Here is a 22,939-nt window from a genome sequence, read left to right as displayed (position 1 = left end):
TGGTTCTCTAATTCTATTCCTTCTTCAATTAAATTGAACATGTTGGCAGTTTTATCTAGAATTGAACAACTTTTCAATACCTGGAACCCTCTTTTTCTTTCGTGGTGGGGTCGATTGGACTCAATTAAAATGATGATAGCCCCTATTCTAATATATATTTTTTCTATGTTACCCGTCCACGTCCCTGCACTCTTTTTCAAATGTATCGATTCACTCCTTTCAAAATTTCTCTGGAAAAATAAGAAACCTAGAATTTCTCTGGTAAATCTTCGTAAATCGAAATCAAATGGTGGAGTTAACTTTCCAGATTTCCGTATCTATCATAGGTCCTTTTCTTTACGTCAAGCCTCGAGATGGCTTTCATCAAATTCTTCCCCTTTTACGCCTCTTTGGCTCCTCATTGAACAAACATTATTATTGCCCTTTTCCTTTGGGGAAGTAATACGCTTCTCTGCCAGGTCGCCCTACTCCTCATTTCCCTTATTCAAACATACGGCGTCTCTTTTAAGACCCTTGGTTCACCCTTTTACCGCTACGCGTGACTCCTTTCTAAACACCCCTATTTGGTATAATTCATTGATTCTCTTAAATAATAGACCCATATCTTGGAACTCTTGGAGACAAGGAGGTGTTATATGGGTTAACCAGCTCTTTGATGGATCGTCACCTTGCTCTTTTCCCCATTTTCAAATCTTGTTTCACTGTCCCCATTCTTTTTTGCAGAAGTTTACTATCCTCATGGCAATAATTCTTGACCGTTATTATTCTCTTCCCATCTCATTATCATCAGTACTTCCAACTTCTCCTCGTCTTAAAATTCTCACTGCCCTTCCTAAGGCTTCGCTTATCTATACATTTTTCGTCTCTCCTGACCCAGAACGCACCAAAACCAAAGTGGAGCTTTCCTGGGAAACAGACTTTGGGTGCACTTGGTCTGTCGCCCTCTGGGATAAGCTTTGGTCCAGATCCTTAAAAATTTCTCGTTCAGCCTCTCTTACCCAATCTTTATTTTATCTATATCATAGACTTTACCTCTCTCCTCTTTACTTATCTCGTTTTACACCCTCTTCTGATTCTAAATGCTGGACTTGTGGTAGTTTGAAAGCTGATCTTCTTCATCTGTTCTCTTTCTGTCCTCCTGTCTCTGTCTTCTGGAAAAAAGTTTGGTCTTACCTCTCTTACATTTTTGCATTTTCTGCTTCTTTCTCAATAACTGTCCTCTTTCTAGGTAGTTTTTCTGATTCTTTAGATATTCCTGTACACTCACATGGTCTTTTTGATCTCATGCTTGCTCTCGCATTTCAGCACATATCATCTAACTGGAAGACTCTCACGAATATCTCCATTCAAGGTTGGTGGAATACTGTATGTCATTTTCACAGACTTGATGTTGCCTTTGCTTCTTCTTGTAATCCAAAACGCAATGTAGATTTTTTCTGGCTACCCCTTACTACCTACCTTGACCGCCTGGCTTTGAAGAAGTCTGCATATATCAATTCAGAAAATTTTAAACCCCCTTGAAGGACTTCAACTCTCTCCTCCTTGTTATTCGTTATTTTTACTGATTTCCCTGTTATACCAGTTCTATGCTGATCACTTTGTTTATTGTTTACATGTATCGGCTGATCATATGCCGTAATTTACTTTTAGTATTTTATATTTTTACTTTTAGTATTTTATATTTGATCATAATATTTTCCCTCCCCTTCCTCCCTCTCTCCCTCTCTCTTCTCCTTTTTCTCTCCCTTCCCTTATCTTTAAAATCCTTATAAAATGCTTTTTGTCTCCTTAACATTGATGTTAGCATTGTTAATCTTTTATACATTGTTTGAATATATTTCTTGTTTATGCTGATGTCTTTACCTGTTGACCAATATTTCAATAAAGCTTTTTAAACAGAAAAGAAATACAGGATGTTATTTTTCCACACCTGTTTTTTCCAACCATGAACAGATTTCCCAGGCGGTATTATTGAATGAAAAAAAAAACAGGCATGCCTCGAAACATTGTGTCAACAGGAAATTACAAAAGAAACCAGGTAATATGTAATTTTCTGGCACCACATCTAATGCTGATGCAGAGGATAACCCTCCGATGGCATCCTTGTGATTTCTGAGCAGCCACCACCACCAAACCTTTTCTCCTGACACTAAGCTTCATTTGGAACACCCCCTACAGCCAGCTTGTGGGTTTGCGATACACTTCCTAATGGACCATTTGTTACACATGATCAGTATCAACAATGGAGTGAAAATCTGGCACCAAATAACCCAGAAGTTGAATGCAGTTTCTGTAGTCAAAGGCTGCAAGAAGCAGGAGGAGTACAATGATGCTAATTACTCATGTGCAAATCTCGTATCTTTTATTTTCCTTTTTCTGCATGTTATTTTACAATTTGGTAATTCTGAGTGGGTTTTTTCATGTGAGTTTTAGTATGTGATTTACAGCTCAGCTATTCTGCATGGGTATAAATCACATACAATGTTACTGATCAGTACTTTTAAATGTGATTTCTCCTCAAATGGAAGACTAGACCATTCACTCAGCACAAAATACATCTAACAATTTATCCGTCTTCGTGACACAACACTGTTATTTATTTGTAGAACTCTTTTTGTATTCTTTGATAACTAACCACTCAATATTATAACCTCACAATGTATGCTGGTTCTATGGATATGTTTGTGAGAAGTGCATTTAATATATACATTTGCTAAAGGGTGCGAAGCTAAAATGAAATTTCTCATAGCTTTAGTGAATAGAGAATCGTGAATTTCTTAAAGACAAGAAAGCTAGCATTACACATTAACCTTTACTCATAAGTTTTTGAAAGCAGATGAACATCTTAAACAATTTATCGAAATCTAGGGCCAAAGCAAACATCTCTGAAGAGTCCTCGACCTGTTCTTAACCCAGCACTTTTGGCCACCCAAACCCCAAACCAACACAGAATGCAAAATCTTTGGGTCAGACTGCCACTGCCAGCCAAATTGATGTAACAACCTCACGCACATCACCCATCCGAGCAGAAATAATCTCATGAGGAATAACTAAACGCAAAGGAGATGAGGCCCCAGGACCCAATGGCATACCTATAGCCCTTTTAAAGATGACACATCACTCTGGTCAGCCCACTTGGAAACAGTCTACGAAAGTGTAGCATTTCAAAGAAACAAGAGCGACCCACACGTCCATGCAAACTGGGTATTGACTAATAGCTAGCAGCATTTGTTCACATGGAACTCATTTTCAAGAATAATCTTTTTTTACCACACATTCTTCCTTTGTGTTGGTTTAGTCAGGGAAAAGGAAGGAATAACAATAAGGCAGAGTCTATCTGCCGTAAATAAATTGCAATAATACAATACATGTGTTTGTTTTGGAAAGTAAGTAACTAACCGGATATGTTCAATCGTACTCAATTCAGCCAAAATGAGTAATACATGTATTCATCAGTTAATACATATCGTGTGACGCATGTTTATTTTAAATACAATGCACACAAAACAGCGAGTAGTAGGTTTTTATTAAAAAGGAAAGAAAGTGATAGATGCAACATCAGAGAAGTGACCACAACCAAACATAATTTTTTTATAAGGACATATCATGACTTAAAATTTAAAAACGGGTTCTTGGTATGACATACGATTTCTATGTAGTTTTGTTTTAAAACTCCAGAGTAAGAGCCAGGTTGTTTTCTGGAGCTTTATTAGACTATCCCTAGGTGTTGCCGATGATGCTTCTCCCTTACTAGGAATGGGAGGGTCTCTTCCGGACAGGAGTATCCTGTGTACTGCAAGATGCATTGAATTAACACTTAATTTGCAATAGTGGTGTCATAAATTAGATATGCAAAGAGGGCTACTGTTGGTGAACTGGTTAGGCTTACCTATGAAGCACAGAGCTGGGTTACTAGACTAAAACTGGATAGAGTCCTCCTGTATGACAGGTCTGGGATAACCTAAGGGGGGAAAGGAGGATGGAATTGTAGTTAGACTGAAACTGGAACTTTACAGTGTGTCAGAGTGACACTGTTGTCATGAAAACTCACAGTGCAGTAATAGAATGTTCACCATGAACCCTGTTCTGAGTAGGTCCACGCGAGGGTAAATGATAATCTGTTCTTAGTGAGGCAGCACCCCTGTTGATCGATATGGCTATGCCGAAAAAACGAATGAATAAGTAATGGCAGGATATTTGTGTGTTTGCATCATAAGGAAAACCCCCTGGTGCGGGGGTTTAATAATTTCAAACGACTCACCGTAATATACAAAATTTCAAACGGCTCGTCATTGGGGGGTGTTAGGGGATGAATAGTGATGCCTGGGGAAGGAGTAAGTATCAGAATTAATCAGGCTACTGCAAAACAATTTGCCAGGTCAGGGGCGTAACACAGGCCCCCCGCATCCCCCGCAGTGTGGGGGGACCCCAAGCTCCAGGGGGCCCCCTCAGCACTGCACTTCGGCCGGGGAGCTCCTGATAGAGTCCGGAGGGGGGGGGGGCCTCTACGTACCTTGCAGAGGGGCCCCCTCAATTATCACTACGCCACTGTGCCAGGTTTAAAGCATCGGGATACAAAGTATACTCACTGTGATAAAAAAAAAAGGTTGTTCTATTTTTACTCGATCAGCGAGTCGGATATGCAGAGCAGTGCTCAATGGCGTTCTGTGTACTGGTAACCTGCCTTCTGGATTCCGGAATCAAGGTACGTGTGATAACGTGAGCCTGCATATCCTGAGTCGTGATCACGTGCAGGTTTGGTATACTGCCGCTGGAATGTTAACTTATTGTTTTTCCTGCAGCAGTGGTTTGTGCCTCATGAAATAACAATTTTAGTGCCCAACAGATTTATATTCCATGGTTCGGAACAAAAAACAAAAAATAGATAATATATAAGATCAATTATAAATAATCCAGAGTGACAATGGTGTGGTAATAGTTGTTGGTCAATATTGTTAATCACCATATGTGTCAAGGGGGATCAAACCACCAAGCAGGTTTTGATTTCTTTTAAGGAGGATGGTTCATTTTACGAGGCCCAGAGTGGCCTTGATGTGGTATGGTGGCTAGTCAATGTTGTTGCTCATCATATTGTGTCAATTAGGACGGACAATATTATTGACCATCCTTTTTAGTCATATGTGTTGGATAACCATATTTCATGTAAGTATCCCAAGTGATGGAATATTTCAGAGAACATACATAATGGTACTACCAAAGGTCATATGATTTATATACCATATTAATTAGAAATAAGGTATATTTGCACATGGTAATACCTAAAGTGATCCACAGTAGTCATTTAGCAATTTCAGTTAACGACATATGTTACAATATCCTAACATTATATAAAAAATAGCATGAATGACACCTTACAATGGTGGCATAGTCATGGTCAGAATTAAAGAAAAGAAGTGAGTATAAAAACACATATTTCCTCCTATTTATCTTGCACATATACGATTCTTTGTCTTATCATTGTCAAGGTATATCGGGGCAAAATTACACAATGATGACATAATCGTGGGCAGAATTAGAACAGGACAGTGAATATATACACGTCGACATTTGTTCATCTTATATGTACATGATTTCTAATTTTGATCATTGCGCACACCACGTGGGCATTGTTCATTGTTAATTCAAATAATGATGGAAAGAAATATGCATAAGAGGCCCTGTCTCTTGGGTGAATCTGGAGTGGGTGCCATTACTGTGATATGGTGGGTGAGTCATGTTGGATTAGAATTTGAATTTTTTAAGAAGAAATGTCCAAAAACTCATGTCCTGTACACACACCCCAAAATCCACAAGGACACGAGTAATTCACCAGGGAGACCCACCTTATCTGGACGTGGCTCCATTTTGGAACCTATTGGTGAATATATAAATACCTTCATCAAGGAATATGTCCCCCTTCTGGACACATATGTTCGAGTCAATTCTTACTTGATTAATCTCATCGACGGTCTCGAATACAACCCCATTGAAGAAACACTAGTAACATTAGACATTGAATCACTCTACACAAATATCCCTCAGAATAAAAGCATCGAGGTAATAAGGAAAATCCAGGATTTGCGCCCGCACCATGCCATGTTCCAATAGCATTCATTATGGATCTCCTAGAGATTCAGTTAACGACCAACTACTTCGTGTTCAACTCTACATACAATCAACAATGATCAGGAACTTCGAGGGGAGCAATTTTTACATCTAGTCTAGCTAATCTCTATGTTGGTAATTTTGAGCTAAAATACATCAATGCCATAATGAACCCCTTCTATGAAAACATTCAATGCTGTAAGCGCTATAAAGGTGACATCTTTATGATCTGGAAAGGCCCAGAAGAGATGCTCCAACAGTTCATATTATATCTGAACACGTGTCAGACATTTCTTAAATTCACCTATGATACTAACAAAGAGAACATCACATTCCTAGATCTGGAAATCAAGAACAGAGACAACCAGCTTATTGTAGGCTTGTATAGGAAAACCATAGAACGGAACACACTCTTACAATAAGGAAGCTTCCACCCCGAGTCCTTAAAGATCAACTTCCATATGGCCAATTTCTTAGACTGTGTAGAAACTGCACTCAAAAAGAAGATTTTTGCTGTGAGGGCACCATTCTGAGCAGCAAATTAGGAGAAAGAGGGTACCCTAAGAGTCTAGTCAAAACCTCCATGAAAAGAGCTTGGTACAGCCCGTAAGAGGAAATACTCAAACTAAAAACAAAAGACCCCCTGTAATAAAACCATCTGTGTTACTACTTTCTGTCCATTCATAAATGGAAACATAAAGATATCTCTACAAGAGCACGCCAATTGTGCTTCTTCCAACGTAATTTATTGCATTTGGTGCCCCTGCAACTTAATATACATTGGTCAGATCTCTCAACTAGTGAAGGCACAGCTTGGACAACAGAAAAACCAAATCCAGGGCCTAACGGAAAATGCCCCGTTAATATAACATTACAAAGAAAAGAATCACTCAGCTGATGACTTATGCTGGAAGATCATTGAAAAAGCAAAGGTCCCCAAAAGAGGTGGAGATTTGTCATTAATCCTAGAGTGCATATGGATAGACAAGTACAACTCTATCAGACAGGGCCTTAACAGACTAGAGGAATGGCACAAGTTTATCACTCTGAACTACTAAAATGACTTACCCACCATCTCACAGTATTGGTACATGCTCCAGATCCATTCAAGAGACAGGGCCTCTTTTGCATATATCATTCCATCTTTATTTGCATTAGCAATGAAACATGCCATGTAATGTACACGATAGAAAAACAGAAATCATGTACACCAAGACCAACTTCCACAACTGCATAACATATGTCGGCAACTGGATGAAGGACAACTGCTTAAAGCTCAAATCGACAAGACAGAGGTACTAATTTTCAGAAACAAAAGCTCCCCATGGAATAAATGCTGGTAGCCCCCAGAACTTAGACCTGCTCTCACCCCCCCCTGACACGCTAGGAACCTAGGCATCATTCTGGACAACATGGGTTAACTCTGTCTCCTCCTCCTGATTCTTTATCCTCCGCATGCTTCATAAGAGATTGAAATGGCTACCCCAAAGCTCAGGACGCACCATGACCCAGGCCCTCATTTCCAGCTGACCGGACTATGGTAAAGGTCTCTACACAAGGGTCACAACTCACCTCCTCCAATGACTGCCGACCATACAGAACACCACAGCCAGACTTGCGCTGCATCTCTCTAGATGAGCCCACATAACCACCTACCTCAGGGAGCTCCTCTGGCTCCCTGTACAGAAAAGATGCCATTTCATGCTCCTGACCCATGCATTCAAGGACCTACACAACTGTGGACCCGCCTACTTGAACCACCACCTGATGCCACTGGAATCAGGCTATCCTGGCTGACGAGGGCTGAAAGCCCGAAACCGGTCCTAGGATGCTTGTTTCCAGTCCAGGGAGGACCTGGCTTGGCAGTTCGGGCTGGACTGTTCCCATGGGGCACAGGGTCAAGACTGATTTGCATATGGCTGGGTTCAAACTGGAATGGCATGGTGAGCAAAAAAACGATGGATTTAGGCCCAGATCTCTGTACTGGGGTGAATGTATGACATTGTTCTGCATTCTGTCCATCAATTGTTGTTTTTGCATTTGTCACCCCGAGTGGGAAGGGTATGCTCAGACGTGAGTCCCTTGCTCTCCATGCCACTGGAATCAGGCTATCCTGGCTGACGAGGGCTGAAAGCCCGAAACCGGTCCTAGGATGCTTGTTTCCAGTCCAGGGAGGACCTGGCTTGGCAGTTCGGGCTGGACTGTTCCCATGGGGCACAGGGTCAAGACTGATTTGCATATGGCTGGGTTCAAACTGGAATGGCATGGTGAGCAAAAAAACGATGGATTTAGGCCCAGATCTCTGTACTGGGGTGAATGTATGACATTGTTCTGCATTCTGTCCATCAATTGTTGTTTTTGCATTTGTCACCCCGAGTGGGAAGGGTATGCTCAGACGTGAGTCCCTTGCTCTCCATGCCACTGGAATCAGGCTATCCTGGCTGACGAGGGCTGAAAGCCCGAAACCGGTCCTAGGATGCTTGTTTCCAGTCCAGGGAGGACCTGGCTTGGCAGTTCGGGCTGGACTGTTCCCATGGGGCACAGGGTCAAGACTGATTTGCATATGGCTGGGTTCAAACTGGAATGGCATGGTGAGCAAAAAAACGATGGATTTAGGCCCAGATCTCTGTACTGGGGTGAATGTATGACATTGTTCTGCATTCTGTCCATCAATTGTTGTTTTTGCATTTGTCACCCCGAGTGGGAAGGGTATGCTCAGACGTGAGTCCCTTGCTCTCCATGCCACTGGAATCAGGCTATCCTGGCTGACGAGGGCTGAAAGCCCGAAACCGGTCCTAGGATGCTTGTTTCTAGTCCAGGGAGGACCTGGCTTGGCAGTTTGGGCTGGACTGTTCCCATGGGGCACAGGGTCAAGACTGATTTGCATATGGCTGGGTTCAAACTGGAATGGCATGGTGAGCAAAAAAACGATGGATTTAGGCCCAGATCTCTGTACTGGGGTGAATGTATGACATTGTTCTGCATTCTGTCCATCAATTGTTGTTTTTGCATTTGTCACCCCGAGTGGGAAGGGTATGCTCAGACGTGAGTCCCTTGCTCTCCATGCCACTGGAATCAGGCTATCCTGGCTGACGAGGGCTGAAAGCCCGAAACCGGTCCTAGGATGCTTGTTTCCAGTCCAGGGAGGACCTGGCTTGGCAGTTCGGGCTGGACTGTTCCCATGGGGCACAGGGTCAAGACTGATTTGCATATGGCTGGGTTCAAACTGGAATGGCATGGTGAGCAAAAAAACGATGGATTTAGGCCCAGATCTCTGTACTGGGGTGAATGTATGACATTGTTCTGCATTCTGTCCATCAATTGTTGTTTTTGCATTTGTCACCCCGAGTGGGAAGGGTATGCTCAGACGTGAGTCCCTTGCTCTCCATGCCACTGGAATCAGGCTATCCTGGCTGACGAGGGCTGAAAGCCCGAAACCGGTCCTAGGATGCTTGTTTCCAGTCCAGGGAGGACCTGGCTTGGCAGTTCGGGCTGGACTGTTCCCATGGGGCACAGGGTCAAGACTGATTTGCATATGGCTGGGTTCAAACTGGAATGGCATGGTGAGCAAAAAAACGATGGATTTAGGCCCAGATCTCTGTACTGGGGTGAATGTATGACATTGTTCTGCATTCTGTCCATCAATTGTTGTTTTTGCATTTGTCACCCCGAGTGGGAAGGGTATGCTCAGACGTGAGTCCCTTGCTCTCCATGCCACTGGAATCAGGCTATCCTGGCTGACGAGGGCTGAAAGCCCGAAACCGGTCCTAGGATGCTTGTTTCCAGTCCAGGGAGGACCTGGCTTGGCAGTTCGGGCTGGACTGTTCCCATGGGGCACAGGGTCAAGACTGATTTGCATATGGCTGGGTTCAAACTGGAATGGCATGGTGAGCAAAAAAACGATGGATTTAGGCCCAGATCTCTGTACTGGGGTGAATGTATGACATTGTTCTGCATTCTGTCCATCAATTGTTGTTTTTGCATTTGTCACCCCGAGTGGGAAGGGTATGCTCAGACGTGAGTCCCTTGCTCTCCATGCCACTGGAATCAGGCTATCCTGGCTGACGAGGGCTGAAAGCCCGAAACCGGTCCTAGGATGCTTGTTTCCAGTCCAGGGAGGACCTGGCTTGGCAGTTCGGGCTGGACTGTTCCCATGGGGCACAGGGTCAAGACTGATTTGCATATGGCTGGGTTCAAACTGGAATGGCATGGTGAGCAAAAAAACGATGGATTTAGGCCCAGATCTCTGTACTGGGGTGAATGTATGACATTGTTCTGCATTCTGTCCATCAATTGTTGTTTTTGCATTTGTCACCCCGAGTGGGAAGGGTATGCTCAGACGTGAGTCCCTTGCTCTCCATGCCACTGGAATCAGGCTATCCTGGCTGACGAGGGCTGAAAGCCCGAAACCGGTCCTAGGATGCTTGTTTCCAGTCCAGGGAGGACCTGGCTTGGCAGTTCGGGCTGGACTGTTCCCATGGGGCACAGGGTCAAGACTGATTTGCATATGGCTGGGTTCAAACTGGAATGGCATGGTGAGCAAAAAAACGATGGATTTAGGCCCAGATCTCTGTACTGGGGTGAATGTATGACATTGTTCTGCATTCTGTCCATCAATTGTTGTTTTTGCATTTGTCACCCCGAGTGGGAAGGGTATGCTCAGACGTGAGTCCCTTGCTCTCCATGCCACTGGAATCAGGCTATCCTGGCTGACGAGGGCTGAAAGCCCGAAACCGGTCCTAGGATGCTTGTTTCCAGTCCAGGGAGGACCTGGCTTGGCAGTTCGGGCTGGACTGTTCCCATGGGGCACAGGGTCAAGACTGATTTGCATATGGCTGGGTTCAAACTGGAATGGCGAGCAAAAAAACGATGGATTTAGGCCCAGATCTCTGTACTGGGGTGAATGTATGACATTGTTCTGCATTCTGTCCATCAATTGTTGTTTTTGCATTTGTCACCCCGAGTGGGAAGGGTATGCTCAGACGTGAGTCCCTTGCTCTCCATGCCACTGGAATCAGGCTATCCTGGCTGACGAGGGCTGAAAGCCCGAAACCGGTCCTAGGATGCTTGTTTCCAGTCCAGGGAGGACCTGGCTTGGCAGTTCGGGCTGGACTGTTCCCATGGGGCACAGGGTCAAGACTGATTTGCATATGGCTGGGTTCAAACTGGAATGGCATGGTGAGCAAAAAAACGATGGATTTAGGCCCAGATCTCTGTACTGGGGTGAATGTATGACATTGTTCTGCATTCTGTCCATCAATTGTTGTTTTTGCACCTGAACTTCCATCAGCTACCAGATACCTCGCTCCATGTCCCTTGCTCTGACCCGCACCACTCCATCTGACGTAGCAGATGAAGAGGTCGTTCCTTCTCCTACCTAGCTACAAAGACATGGAAAGAGCTACCCTTTCATCTACGGACCTCTCTATCTCTTTAAGAGTTCCGCAAATCCCTGAAGACCTGGCTATTTAGCTAATCAACTGGGCCCTACCTGAGCCAGGATACCCTCGTGGGTGACAGGAATTGCTCTCAAATATACCGAGTGATTGATTGATCGATTGATTGATTGATTGATTGCTTAACCCTCTGGTAGCTTCACATAAAACCAGTCAGGCTTAGCTTAGAGGCATTGTGTAAAGTGTTTTTGTAGCGCAGAGCAAAGTAATAAAGTCAAAAAACAGCACAAGAACAATTTCGAAGCAATTTCGAAAAATAGAGCAAAAGGTAATGAATAAAATGACACTAAAACAAATAAAATCCAAACAGTAGAATCAGAGTTATATAAATTAAAAAAATGTAAGTGAATAAAAGCGCCTAAAAGATCACAGTGGCAACCATGGGTATCTGGTTGCGGGAGACGTGGCATGGTCAAAAGTAAAGACCAACTGCAATAGAGTGAGGGTCAGATACACAAGGTGGATTGGGCCCAGTCTCATCTTATCCTCAGACTTAGAAGCAATTTCGAAGAAAAGTTCCTCAGAAGGTTGAGCTCAGCATGAAAAGGCAGCAGATGGTGTTCGAGGAGGAGGCGTCATCGTTAGGGAGCTGCTGGATGGAGTCGGGGTGATGGTTTTTATTTTTGGACTTTGTCACTTGTTTGGAAGTCAACAACATCCAGCAGACAAAGATGCAGGCTGCAGCCAAAGAGGTCTTCACAAGGTCAGATCCCTTCACCGAGAGGTCCTGCCTAATATTATTTGCTGCTGCAGAGAAGAACGTAGTAGGAGCTATGCCTAGTTACCCTTGTGGGTGACAACTGCACTTAACAAACCTACATAACTTAACTGCAAAGTCAGTCTGACCGGCAAAAAACCTTGGGCAGATTGGCTGGCAGGTAGGTCCCGGTCTTCTGTTGGTTCCAAGGGCACCTTTTGGCCAATAATGTTCTAATTCCCAAGGGTTAAGGCAAGAGCAGCACCTCTAACTCCAGTTCCATGGGTCTAGAAGCTGGAGATGCATTACTTGGGTGGGGGATTGGGGGGGTTAGGACTCACTCCAGCAGATGCCAGGTGCAGGGTTCAAGGTCTCTGAAACTTGTTATTCCCTGTAGCTTACAGGGGAGGCCAACCAATAAGCACGTGGAGACACTACTGGTGGTCCTTTGTTCAAGGATATGGTCCGGTTCCCTTTAAGCAGCAAGGCAGGCATTCAAACAGCAGGGCGATCCTCTGGTAGCAGCGGGGCTGTCCTCTGGGGCTCAAGGCAGTCCTTCTGAAGTCTTTCACAGGTTCAGGTGTGAAATGAAGAGCTGTCCTGAGGGTCCAATATTTATACCTGATGCCAGCTTTTTGGAAATGTCTTCCTCTTCCCCTGCCCAGGCTCAAAGAAGTCTGAGGTGACAAAAGGCTGGTTTCAGGTTTGTTTTGTGTGCTGGAGTCATGTTTTTTGAAGTGTAAGTGGGACAGGGAACAGCTTAGGCCCAGCAATCCGATATTTTTTCTCAAAGTTCTCACTGTCCGGGAGTGCTGCACGTTCTGTGTCTAGGGCACTCCAATGAATTTAATATTGCTGTTCTTAATGCTTTGAGAAAAGTTCTGAGGAGTACACCCTTGAATTGGTCTTACAGGCTTAGTGCTCTAAAGTAAATACGCTGAATCACCTTTTCAATTTTTGTGTGATTTTAAAAGAATCTGTTAAAGCATACACATATTCAAAAAGATTCCAACATTTTTTTCATAATATCTTTGTATTTCTTCATATTTTTAAATTCATATGAAACATCTTTACATCACCGACACGTTATTGGATGTTAACCCCAGTGCTTAAAACGTTCCCTAATGCATTTTGAGCTTTTCAGGTCCTTCATCGGTGGAATGTACTCAAAATAATCACAAACACAATCACTCACATAAAGAAATAGGAGCAACTAACTCTAATTGTTAAAATGTGAATACCCAAACTGTGTTCATAAAGTTTGGTATTGGTACTACAAGCACACTGATACTGATCTGTGGAAACCTGTGCAGACAAAACACCTTCCAAGTCAATGTGAAAATTCAGAGTCAATTATTAGTAAGAACATCACATAAATGTCAAAATTTCCAACCCCACAACGACCACTGAAATATTATAAAAAGTTCACGATAGGTGTGCTGCAAAACTGCAAAAATAAGCAGCACCCCTCCCAAAGCCTGCTGTTTGAATAACACATGCAAAATGCATGTCTGGTTTTAACCATTGCATGCAAAACCTCGTAGTTCTCGTTTTTCTTTAAACTTTTAACAATCTCGTGTTAAAATTGTGAAAAACTCCACGCCAAACCAGTGCAATCTTGAAGAAGGTAGTATCACCGCATCATATGAGCCCTGATGTTAGAAAAGCTATTCTTTTTGCCTTTGAAAGTATCCAAGACAAGAGAAATACTAATCACGAAAAAATAGGACCACTACGTTTCAAACCTTCTCAAATATAACCCATCGGGGCATCTCTTTTTATTTTTTATTGAGCAGAGCATTAAGTACAAAAATACATATCATAAAAAATAATTATAGAAACCATTTTTTACAAAAATACGATAGCTTTTTCTTAACATGACAACAATTTAGAAAGAATATGGCTGTAGCAGCTAATAGTATCAACAACAAAATTAGCAATGTGCAAAATGCAAAACATGTAATAAAGTGCAACGACAAGGAAAGTGCTAGAGCTTTTAAAGTGCAATGGCAAAGAAAGTGCTAGTGCTTTTTATCACAATAACTGCTACAGTTTCTACATCGATATCAAGTGTTAATATCCCTCCTTTAGCTTTTCTAGATTACTAAAGAACTTCCAATTTTTTTCAAATTTCTTAGTGGCTCCCACCCTTCTTGCATAAGATTTTGCAAAATTTCTTGTCCTTTTCATTTTATTAAACCACTTCAAATGAGAGGTAACGTAATTAGATTTCCAATTCTGAAGGATTAAAGAGCGGGCTACCGTACTAGAAATAAATAGAAAAACTTTTTCGGCCTCTCTTAACATCGTTCTGTCTCTACCTAATCCAAACAGAGCAGCCTCGGCCTCAAGCGGGACTCTCTTCCCAATTGCCTGCTCTATTTCTAGAAAGAGTGCCTCCCAAAAGGGCCTCAACCGTGGGAATGCAAAAAAATATATTGCCATCCACCTTCCCCATCGGCCTGACGGCGAAAGCACTTATTTTCAAACTCAGGATATCTTTTTTCCAAAGCTTCCGGTGTTAAATAGGAGAGCCATTGTGATAGGAAGGCCATCCTTTTAAAATTAGCTGTGCGCATGGATTTGCTTCCTAGATGGCATAAGGCTTCCCAATCATTAAGGGGAAAAATACATTGTGTCTCACGGGCTATTTTAGCCAGATGGCTCTCTATCAAGGGTACTTGACTGTGGTGATGTAACAACCGGTACCAATTCCCTACAACACTAACTTTTGACTGGTAGAGAGCTATCACACCTTTGTTTGGAGTATCAAAGATACCATTCGTGTTTTTAAAAAAATGAACCACTTTAAGATATTCAAAAAATGCCGGTCTCCTAAGACTCTCAGCCCTTGCTATAACCTCTTGCCAGTAGATCACCCTATTCTGAATAACAAAATGTCTTAGCTCACGTAGCCCACAACCTTCCCAATAATTAATATGGCTTACTCGAAACTGGAGGCCGAGACTTGTACATTCTCCCAATCTCAAATATTGCAAACCCGAGGAGCCTGTTTTTTAAAAAAAGGACTGAAGTCTAAAAGAATAATCTTTTAAAGTCTTCTATCTAGTTTTCTTAGGAAGTTCGGAGGTTTTTTAAAACACTCTAATTTGAGAACCAGTTTCCTGTGCCATTTTCTCAATAAAGAAGCTATCTCTGGTACATTTAGATCCCAACAAGCCAGCCACTAAGTCTAAAAATGCGGCCTCATAATAGGTTCTTAAGTGAGGCAGAGCTAAACCCCCTGTGCAGTAGGTAATTGCACCACAGTCAATATCACCCTTGATACTTTCTTTCCCTAGACAAATTCTCTAAACAAAGTTTCCATTTCTTTAAAAAAGGACAAATTTATCTTTATTGGGACATTAATAAAAAGAAATATAAGTAACGGAAGTATGGACATTTTGATTAATGAAACTCTACCCACCAACGTTAAAGGGAGTAACAGCCATTGTTCCAAAAGTCTCTTAATTTTTTCTTTCATTCTTAGATAATTCAATTTATATAGCTGTTGGTATTGGCTAGACACAAATATCCCCAGATATCTAATTGGATCTAACTTTGCGGCTTGTGCCCTCAAGCAAGATGGAAGAATATTTAAACCAGTATTGAGGGCAAGAACTTTGGTTTTATTAGAGTTTATATTATAGCCACCAATTAGCTCGAAATTCCTGAATTCCCTCCATACCATTTCCAAATGATCTTTGTCGGGCATCAAATATAAAATGATATCGTCCGCAAAATGTTTCAGCTTTGCCATGCCAAGGATAAGGGATTGAATAGCAGCATTATTTTGCATTTTAATTACCAAAGGCTTTATAAAAAAAGTAAAAAGCAAGGGTGAAAGCGGACAACCTTGTCTAGTCCCCCAGTTTATTTTTATGACTCCTGCTCGATTCAAATGTATTGCTACCAGAGCCGAAGCCCCTTGATAGATGTTGCGTAGCATTTTGGTAACCTGAGAAGGGAAGCCGAATTGACCGAGGGCAAAGAACAGAGCTCTCCAATTAAGCAAGTCGAATGCTTTCTCAGCATCGACCATTATAATACATGCTTGTATAGGATTGGTATTAAAATAGTCCAAAGCCTGTATTAAAAACTCAGTATTGGCCGCCATAGATCTACCTTCTATAAAACCAGTCTGATCTCTTTGAATTGTCTCTTGGGCGGCAAATACAAAATGCTCAGCCCATACTTTCATTAAAATCTTATAATCAGAATTCATCCATTGGATTTTTAGCTTTTTTAACAAAGGACACGATCATCGCCTCTTTAAAAAGTGCGGAGACCAAACCACCTTTTTAAATATAGTCAAATAAGTTTTTCAAAGGTACAATTAATTCTTTTGAAAAAACTTTATAAAATTCAATGGGGAAGCCGTCCTGCCCACACGCTTTGGGCCCGGCTGTTGCTTTAATAGAAGCCAAAATCTCAGCGGATTCCACATCAGATCCTAGTTGACTGATCCGGTTAGCTGAAGGTTTGGGAATATTCATACAAGTGAAATAATCATGGTTTAGCTCCTCCCCCACTAAATATTCTGTAGAATAAAGTTGGTGATAATGTTCTAAGAAGATCTGTTGAATCTCGTTGCTATTGACAACTTTTTGACCGGTCTGAGGATCAAGCACTTTCGATATTAATGCTGCTTCTTGTTTTTTTCTTGTTGAATTAGCCAAAAGTTTACCCACTAACTGGCTGTTTTCGTAGATCCTTTGTTGATATATTTGAGAACTACATATCTCTTCTAGGACAACAAAATCCCTCAGAGCTGTTCTTGCCTCCTCAAGTTGATTAGGGTGTCGCAGAAGCTGAAGGCCATACACTTTTTTGACCGCTGTTTGTAATTCAGCTATTTTAAGCTGCAGAGGCAATCCCTTCTCGGACCACGCATATGTTGGGCTTGAACTCATACTTGGGGGGGAGAGTAGAGAGCGGCCCAGGTGGCAGCTGGACCGCTTCCTCCTCCAAGATCAGGATTGGGTGAATAGCTTTAGAGAATGGATCTCTGAATATTTTAAGATTAATGAAAATACTGCGGAGCCTTTCTCTGTGTGGGGCGGGTTTAAGGCGGCAGCTCGTGGACAAATATCCATCGGGGCATATTCTCAAGGAGCTATCGCCGAGTTAACGGCACTTTATCACAGCCAAACTCACGATAAAGTTACCGCCCAATTAACAAGCCGGTGCAAACTGCCCATATCACCAGTTTTCCGGCGACAGCATCCTCAAAACACATCGCCACAGATGACCCCAGCATCTATCGCTAATGAGATGCAGAGTAGGCGTTCCCGTGCAGAAAGCCGGGACAACACCACTCCACAACATTCTCAACGACCAGCCAGATCGGCGATAAGATCAAAAAAACATGCGATAAGGTGCGTTAGCAGCAGGAAATTAACACCTGCTCTGACCTGGTGCAAAGTCGGACAACAACTGGCACCAGACAAGGGAGCACAGCCCATAGTCAAACATGAAGGACAACAGATGCCCCTGGGCAACTATACATTCAGCCCAGAGCCCCAATATGGCAACAACATCCACTGCCACCACCCCAAGTACCCCCCCAGACTCCCCCCGCCCAGATCAACACTGAGGCAGCGCATGCAAAGACATCGCCCTGCTGAAAATGCACCACCCTCACAGACCCAACGCCAGGGAATGTCATTGCCCACCGCAGGCTCAAAAGGACAACCATCCTACGCATCCTGACCACCATTGCCCGCAGACCGACGGTACCAACACAGCGGAAAACCAACATCCCTCCGCAGACAAAGCTGCTGGGTGTGCTGCACCTGTTGGCCTCTGGGACCTGCCAACCAACAACCGCCAGAGTCCGAGGAGTCTCACAGCCAGCCCAATCCAAGCCCCCCACAACTGTCTTTGATGCCATCATCAGCTTTATAGCACACTATCTATCCTTACCCCACAGTGCGCAGGAACAGTTGGAGACAAAGCAAGGTGTCTACGCTAGGGGTGGGCGGAATTTGCGAAATTGGCTTTCGCGAAATTTCGCGAAACGGCAAAAAAATCTCTGCGAATACGCGAAATTTCGCGTGCTCGTGGAGATTTTGGGCTGATTAATGCATTACTGAATTTGACCTTCAACTCGGGCACCTGCTTTATTTATATCTCTAAGTGCTTCCTGTTGAGGTTTAATGACAGGAGCATCGTGCCAGAATGAATACTGCCCTGCATATTTCCGTTCCGTCGTGTATCGCCGAAGTTTCGACATTTTCACGTTCCGCGCGGAACGCGAAAATATTGAAATTTCACAAGTTCCGCTAGCGGAACGGAAATTGTCACCCACCCTTAGTCTACGCCATAGCTGGCTTTCCTCCCGTGTCAGGGTGCAATTGAACGCACACATGTCCTACTTGTGCCCCCTGGTGACACTGCACACAATATCCGTTACCAAAAGCACACGCATACCATCACTGTGCAGGCAATAGTGGACCACCTGGGAATCTCCACCAACGTCAGCGCCAACCACCCATTCTGAGTGCATGAGTACTACATCTTCTATCATCACCCAGCGCTTCCTGGCTGGCACCTACGGAAATATGCTGCTCGTTGGCAAGTCCCAAATGAACACACCACACACCTCAACTCCATAATCATGCAACTCACAACACTGGGAATGCACACGTCACAAACTCACATACAACATGCCAAACAACATGCCCACCCACCAGACACGACAGCACAACTTACTCTGGAAACCTGGGCCAGCCATGCACATAAGCTATCAACTGTATGGCACCTCAGCCACACGATAGCAGATTGTGGGAAGAGGTGGGAACCAGGCATGTGCGAAGGAGGCAAGTGACTGATGAATGAGAATGTATACAATGCCAAGTGTGGCGTGGAAGCGATGGCCAGACTGCAGTATGCAGACCACACACATATCCATGTCGACATACACTGCTGGTGTATGGAGTGCAGTGGAAGCAACCATGTCACCTCAGCTAGTAGGGAAGATCCCCGAAATGTAGCTGGTTACGTCCCCCCACTGTAAGCATGAGCGGAATGGGATGGCCCAGCGTACACCAGGCCAGCATAGGGGTGTGAAGAAAAAGCACGTAGCTCTGGACGTGGTCCTCTTCCGGAATGCCCAACGTCTCTGCTTGGGCGGCGCCATTGCCGTGAGCGGTGTTGCCTGCGTTCCTGTGCGCCTGCTGCACCCCGGGCCACAGGTCCCCAACACAGTCCTGCCAGTCCCTGCGCACCCAGGCCTCAATGCACACCTGCCGACACTGGCGTGTGTCAAAGAGGGCCCACCACGTGCCGGTGCAAGCTCCAAGCCCAAGTACCACGAACCTGGCAGCCTCCTCAGACCATCATGGCCTCTGAGACACAGGCCCGCAGTACTCCCTTCTCGTTGACGTACTCCCCCGGCATGCACAGCAGACATGTAGGTCACACATTTGGAACTGAGTCTTGATTACACTATGGCAGAGAACATCAATTATGTCTGATTTTATCTCACTATACTCCCTTCGATGTGGTGCCACCAAGTCGGTGCATAGCATTCCATCCACACGTGTCCGTGGGCCACACGGACTACTGCCCTCAGGCCACGCTGCGTTCAAGTCGGTCGTACATGTGGGACTGAGTCTTGATTTGTCAATGGCAGAGTACATATCATTGCACGCAAGGAGAGGTGTGAGAGGAAGATGCGTGTCAGTGAGGAGGAAAGAAGGATCAACGTTACGGAGGTGATCGAACACTACCAACAACTGACCTGGTGTAAATCTGTGCATCGCAAGACAACGACACATGGCTGTGGGCCCTTGCTGACCGCTGCCTCCGGCCTACACTGCGGGCGAGTAGGTCACACATTTGGAACTGAGTCTTGATATTGTACTCACATTAATGCAGCGTTTACATCACTGTACTCCCTTAGTTGTGGTGACACCAAGTCTGTGCCTGGCATCCCAACCACACATGTCTGTGGACCCTTGATGACTACCCCGTCAGCCTACACTGTGGTCCAGCAGGCCTCACGCCAATCCAATCCAGTCCGTACCAGGCAGGACACTTCATTGTTGCTGACTGAACACCTGCTTGGCTCTGGTGCTTGTACCTCCGTCAACCACAAGTCACCCTCAAATGCCATGTCAATATTGTGTGTTAGAGTTCCTGGAGGAGCTCGCTGAAATGCATCCGGCCTGCACTGGCAAGCAACTGGTGACCACTCCCACCCACTACACCGGCCACACGCTTGACCCCGTCTTCTCCTCCAGCAAGCACATCTCCTTCAGCCACTCCTCCGGACTACACTGGACAGACCACAGCTGCGTCCACTTCAACTTCAGAAAAACCACGACCCACCACCACCCGCAACAGGTTCCCCGCAGAAGCTGGAGCAAGATCACCACCGACCAGCTCTAGGGGTGGGCGGAATTTGCGTAATCGCGTTACTCAAATCTCCGCGAAACGGTAAATAATCTCCACGAACATGCAGAAATTCCGCGAACACGCGGAATTGCTTGTTCGCGATGCTTTTTTCCTGTTCACAGTTGCTGTTTGCGTGCTCGGGGAGAAATATCTCGCGAACACGCATTTTGAGAACGCGAACAAGAAAAAATTTCGCGAAGTCGCGGAAAGCAGCATTTTGGGTAATTTCGCGTTCTCCGCGGACCGCAAAATTACCGAAATTCCGCAAATTCCGCGAGCGGAACGGAATTTACCACCCAGGCCTAACCAGCTCAGCACCTCCCTCAGCCCGAATCCTCCCACCAACAAGGAAGACCCCAACGAAGCAGCCCGCAAACTCACGCGGTGGCTCACCAACTGCTCCGACGATCTCGCTCCACTGAAGAACCCCCTCAGCAGACCCGGCAGCAAGAAAGCCCCGTGGTTTACCAACGACCTCAAAAACTCCAAGAAAATCTGCCGCACCCTCGAGAAAACCTGGCGCCATGACCAGACAACTGAAAACATGACAGCCCTCAAGAACGCCACCCACAAACACCACCAGCTGATCCGCACCACCAAGAAGACAGCATTCAAAGAACGACTAGACAACAACGCCCACAACAGCAAGGAACTCTTCAGCATCGTTAAAGAGCTCTCCAACCCCAGCGCCGGCAACAACGACATCACACCGTCACAAGACCTCTGCGACTCTCTCGCCTCGTTCTTCCACCGCAAGATCGCCGACATACACAACAGCTTCAGCGCACAGACCACGCACCCAACCACCAAACCAATGCCCCCCACCACCATCCTCTGCACCTGGACCCCTGTCAGCACCGAAGACTCCACCCGCCTGATGAACACCATCCACTCCGGCTCATCAACCGACCCCTGCCCACACCACATCTTCAACAAAGCCGACTCCATCATCGCACCCCAGCTCCGGAACATCATCAACAGCTCCTTCGCATTGGCCACCTTCCCGGAGAGATGGAAACACGCCGAGCTGAAGGCCCTCCTGAAGAAACCCACCACGGACCCCACGGACCTCAAGAACTTTCGACCCATCTCGCTCCTCCCCTTTCCAGCCAAAGTCATCGAGAAGACCGTCAACAGACAACTCTCCGCTTTCCTCGAGACCAACTGATCCCTCGACCCCTCGCAGTCCGGTTTCCGAGCAAACCACAGCACCGAGACCGCCCTCATCGCAGCCACCGACGACATCAGGTCCCTGCTCGACAACGGGGAAACTGATGTCCTCTTCTTCCTGGACCTCTCAGCAGCCTTCGACACCGTATGCCACCGCACCCTGATACAGCGCCTCAACACCACTGGTATCCAAGGAGCGGCACTGGAGTGGATCATCTCATTCCTCGCTGGAAGAACCCAGAGAGTCCGCCTCCCCCCGTTCCGCTCCGCAGCCATCAATGTCATCTGCGGTGTTCCGCAGGATCCTCCTGCAGCCCCACCCTCTTCAACGTCTACATGAGCCCTCTCGCAAACATCGCTCGCCAACACAACCTCAACATCATCTCCTACGCCGACGACACCCAGCTGATCCTTTCCCTCACCAACGACCCCGCCATCGCCAACCTCTATGAAGGAATGAAAGACGTCGCAGAATGGATGAAGACCAGCCGTCTGAAACTGAACTTAGACAAGACGGAAGTCCTCATCCTCGGACCATCTCCCTCTGCCTGGGGCGACTCCTGGTGGCCCCCTGCCCTGGGCATCGCACCCAAACCAACAGACCGCGCCCGCAACCTAGGCTTCATCCTGGACTCCTCCCTCACGATGACCAAGCAAGTGAATGCCGTCTCATCATCCTGCTTCAACACCCTGCGCATGCTCCGCAAAATCTTCCGATGGATCCCCACCGAAACCAGGAAGACGGTCACCCAGGCCCTCTGCACCAGCCATCTGGACTTCGAAAACACCCTCTATGCTGGAACCACAGCCAAACTCCAGAAAAGACTGCAGCGCATTCGGAACGCCTCAGCACGACTCATCCTGGACATCCCTCACCGCAGCCACATCTCTGACCACCTGAAAGACCTGCACTGGCTCCCCGTCAACAAGAGGATCACGTTCAGACTCCTCACTCATGCACACAAGGCTCTCCACGACACGGGCCCGAAGTACCTCAACAACCGCCTCACATTCTACACACCCACCCGCCAGCTCCGATCCGCCAGCCTCGCCCTCGCCTCCGTCCCACGCTTTCGGAAGTCCACCATCGGAGGAAGATCCTTCTCCTACC

This window comes from Triturus cristatus, chromosome 4_2 (assembly GCF_964204655.1).
Source record: "Triturus cristatus chromosome 4_2, aTriCri1.1, whole genome shotgun sequence".
NCBI classification, from domain to species: Eukaryota; Metazoa; Chordata; class Amphibia; order Caudata; family Salamandridae; genus Triturus; species Triturus cristatus.
The sequence above is the reverse complement of the archived record's forward strand: the minus strand, read 5'-3'. Positions refer to the sequence as shown.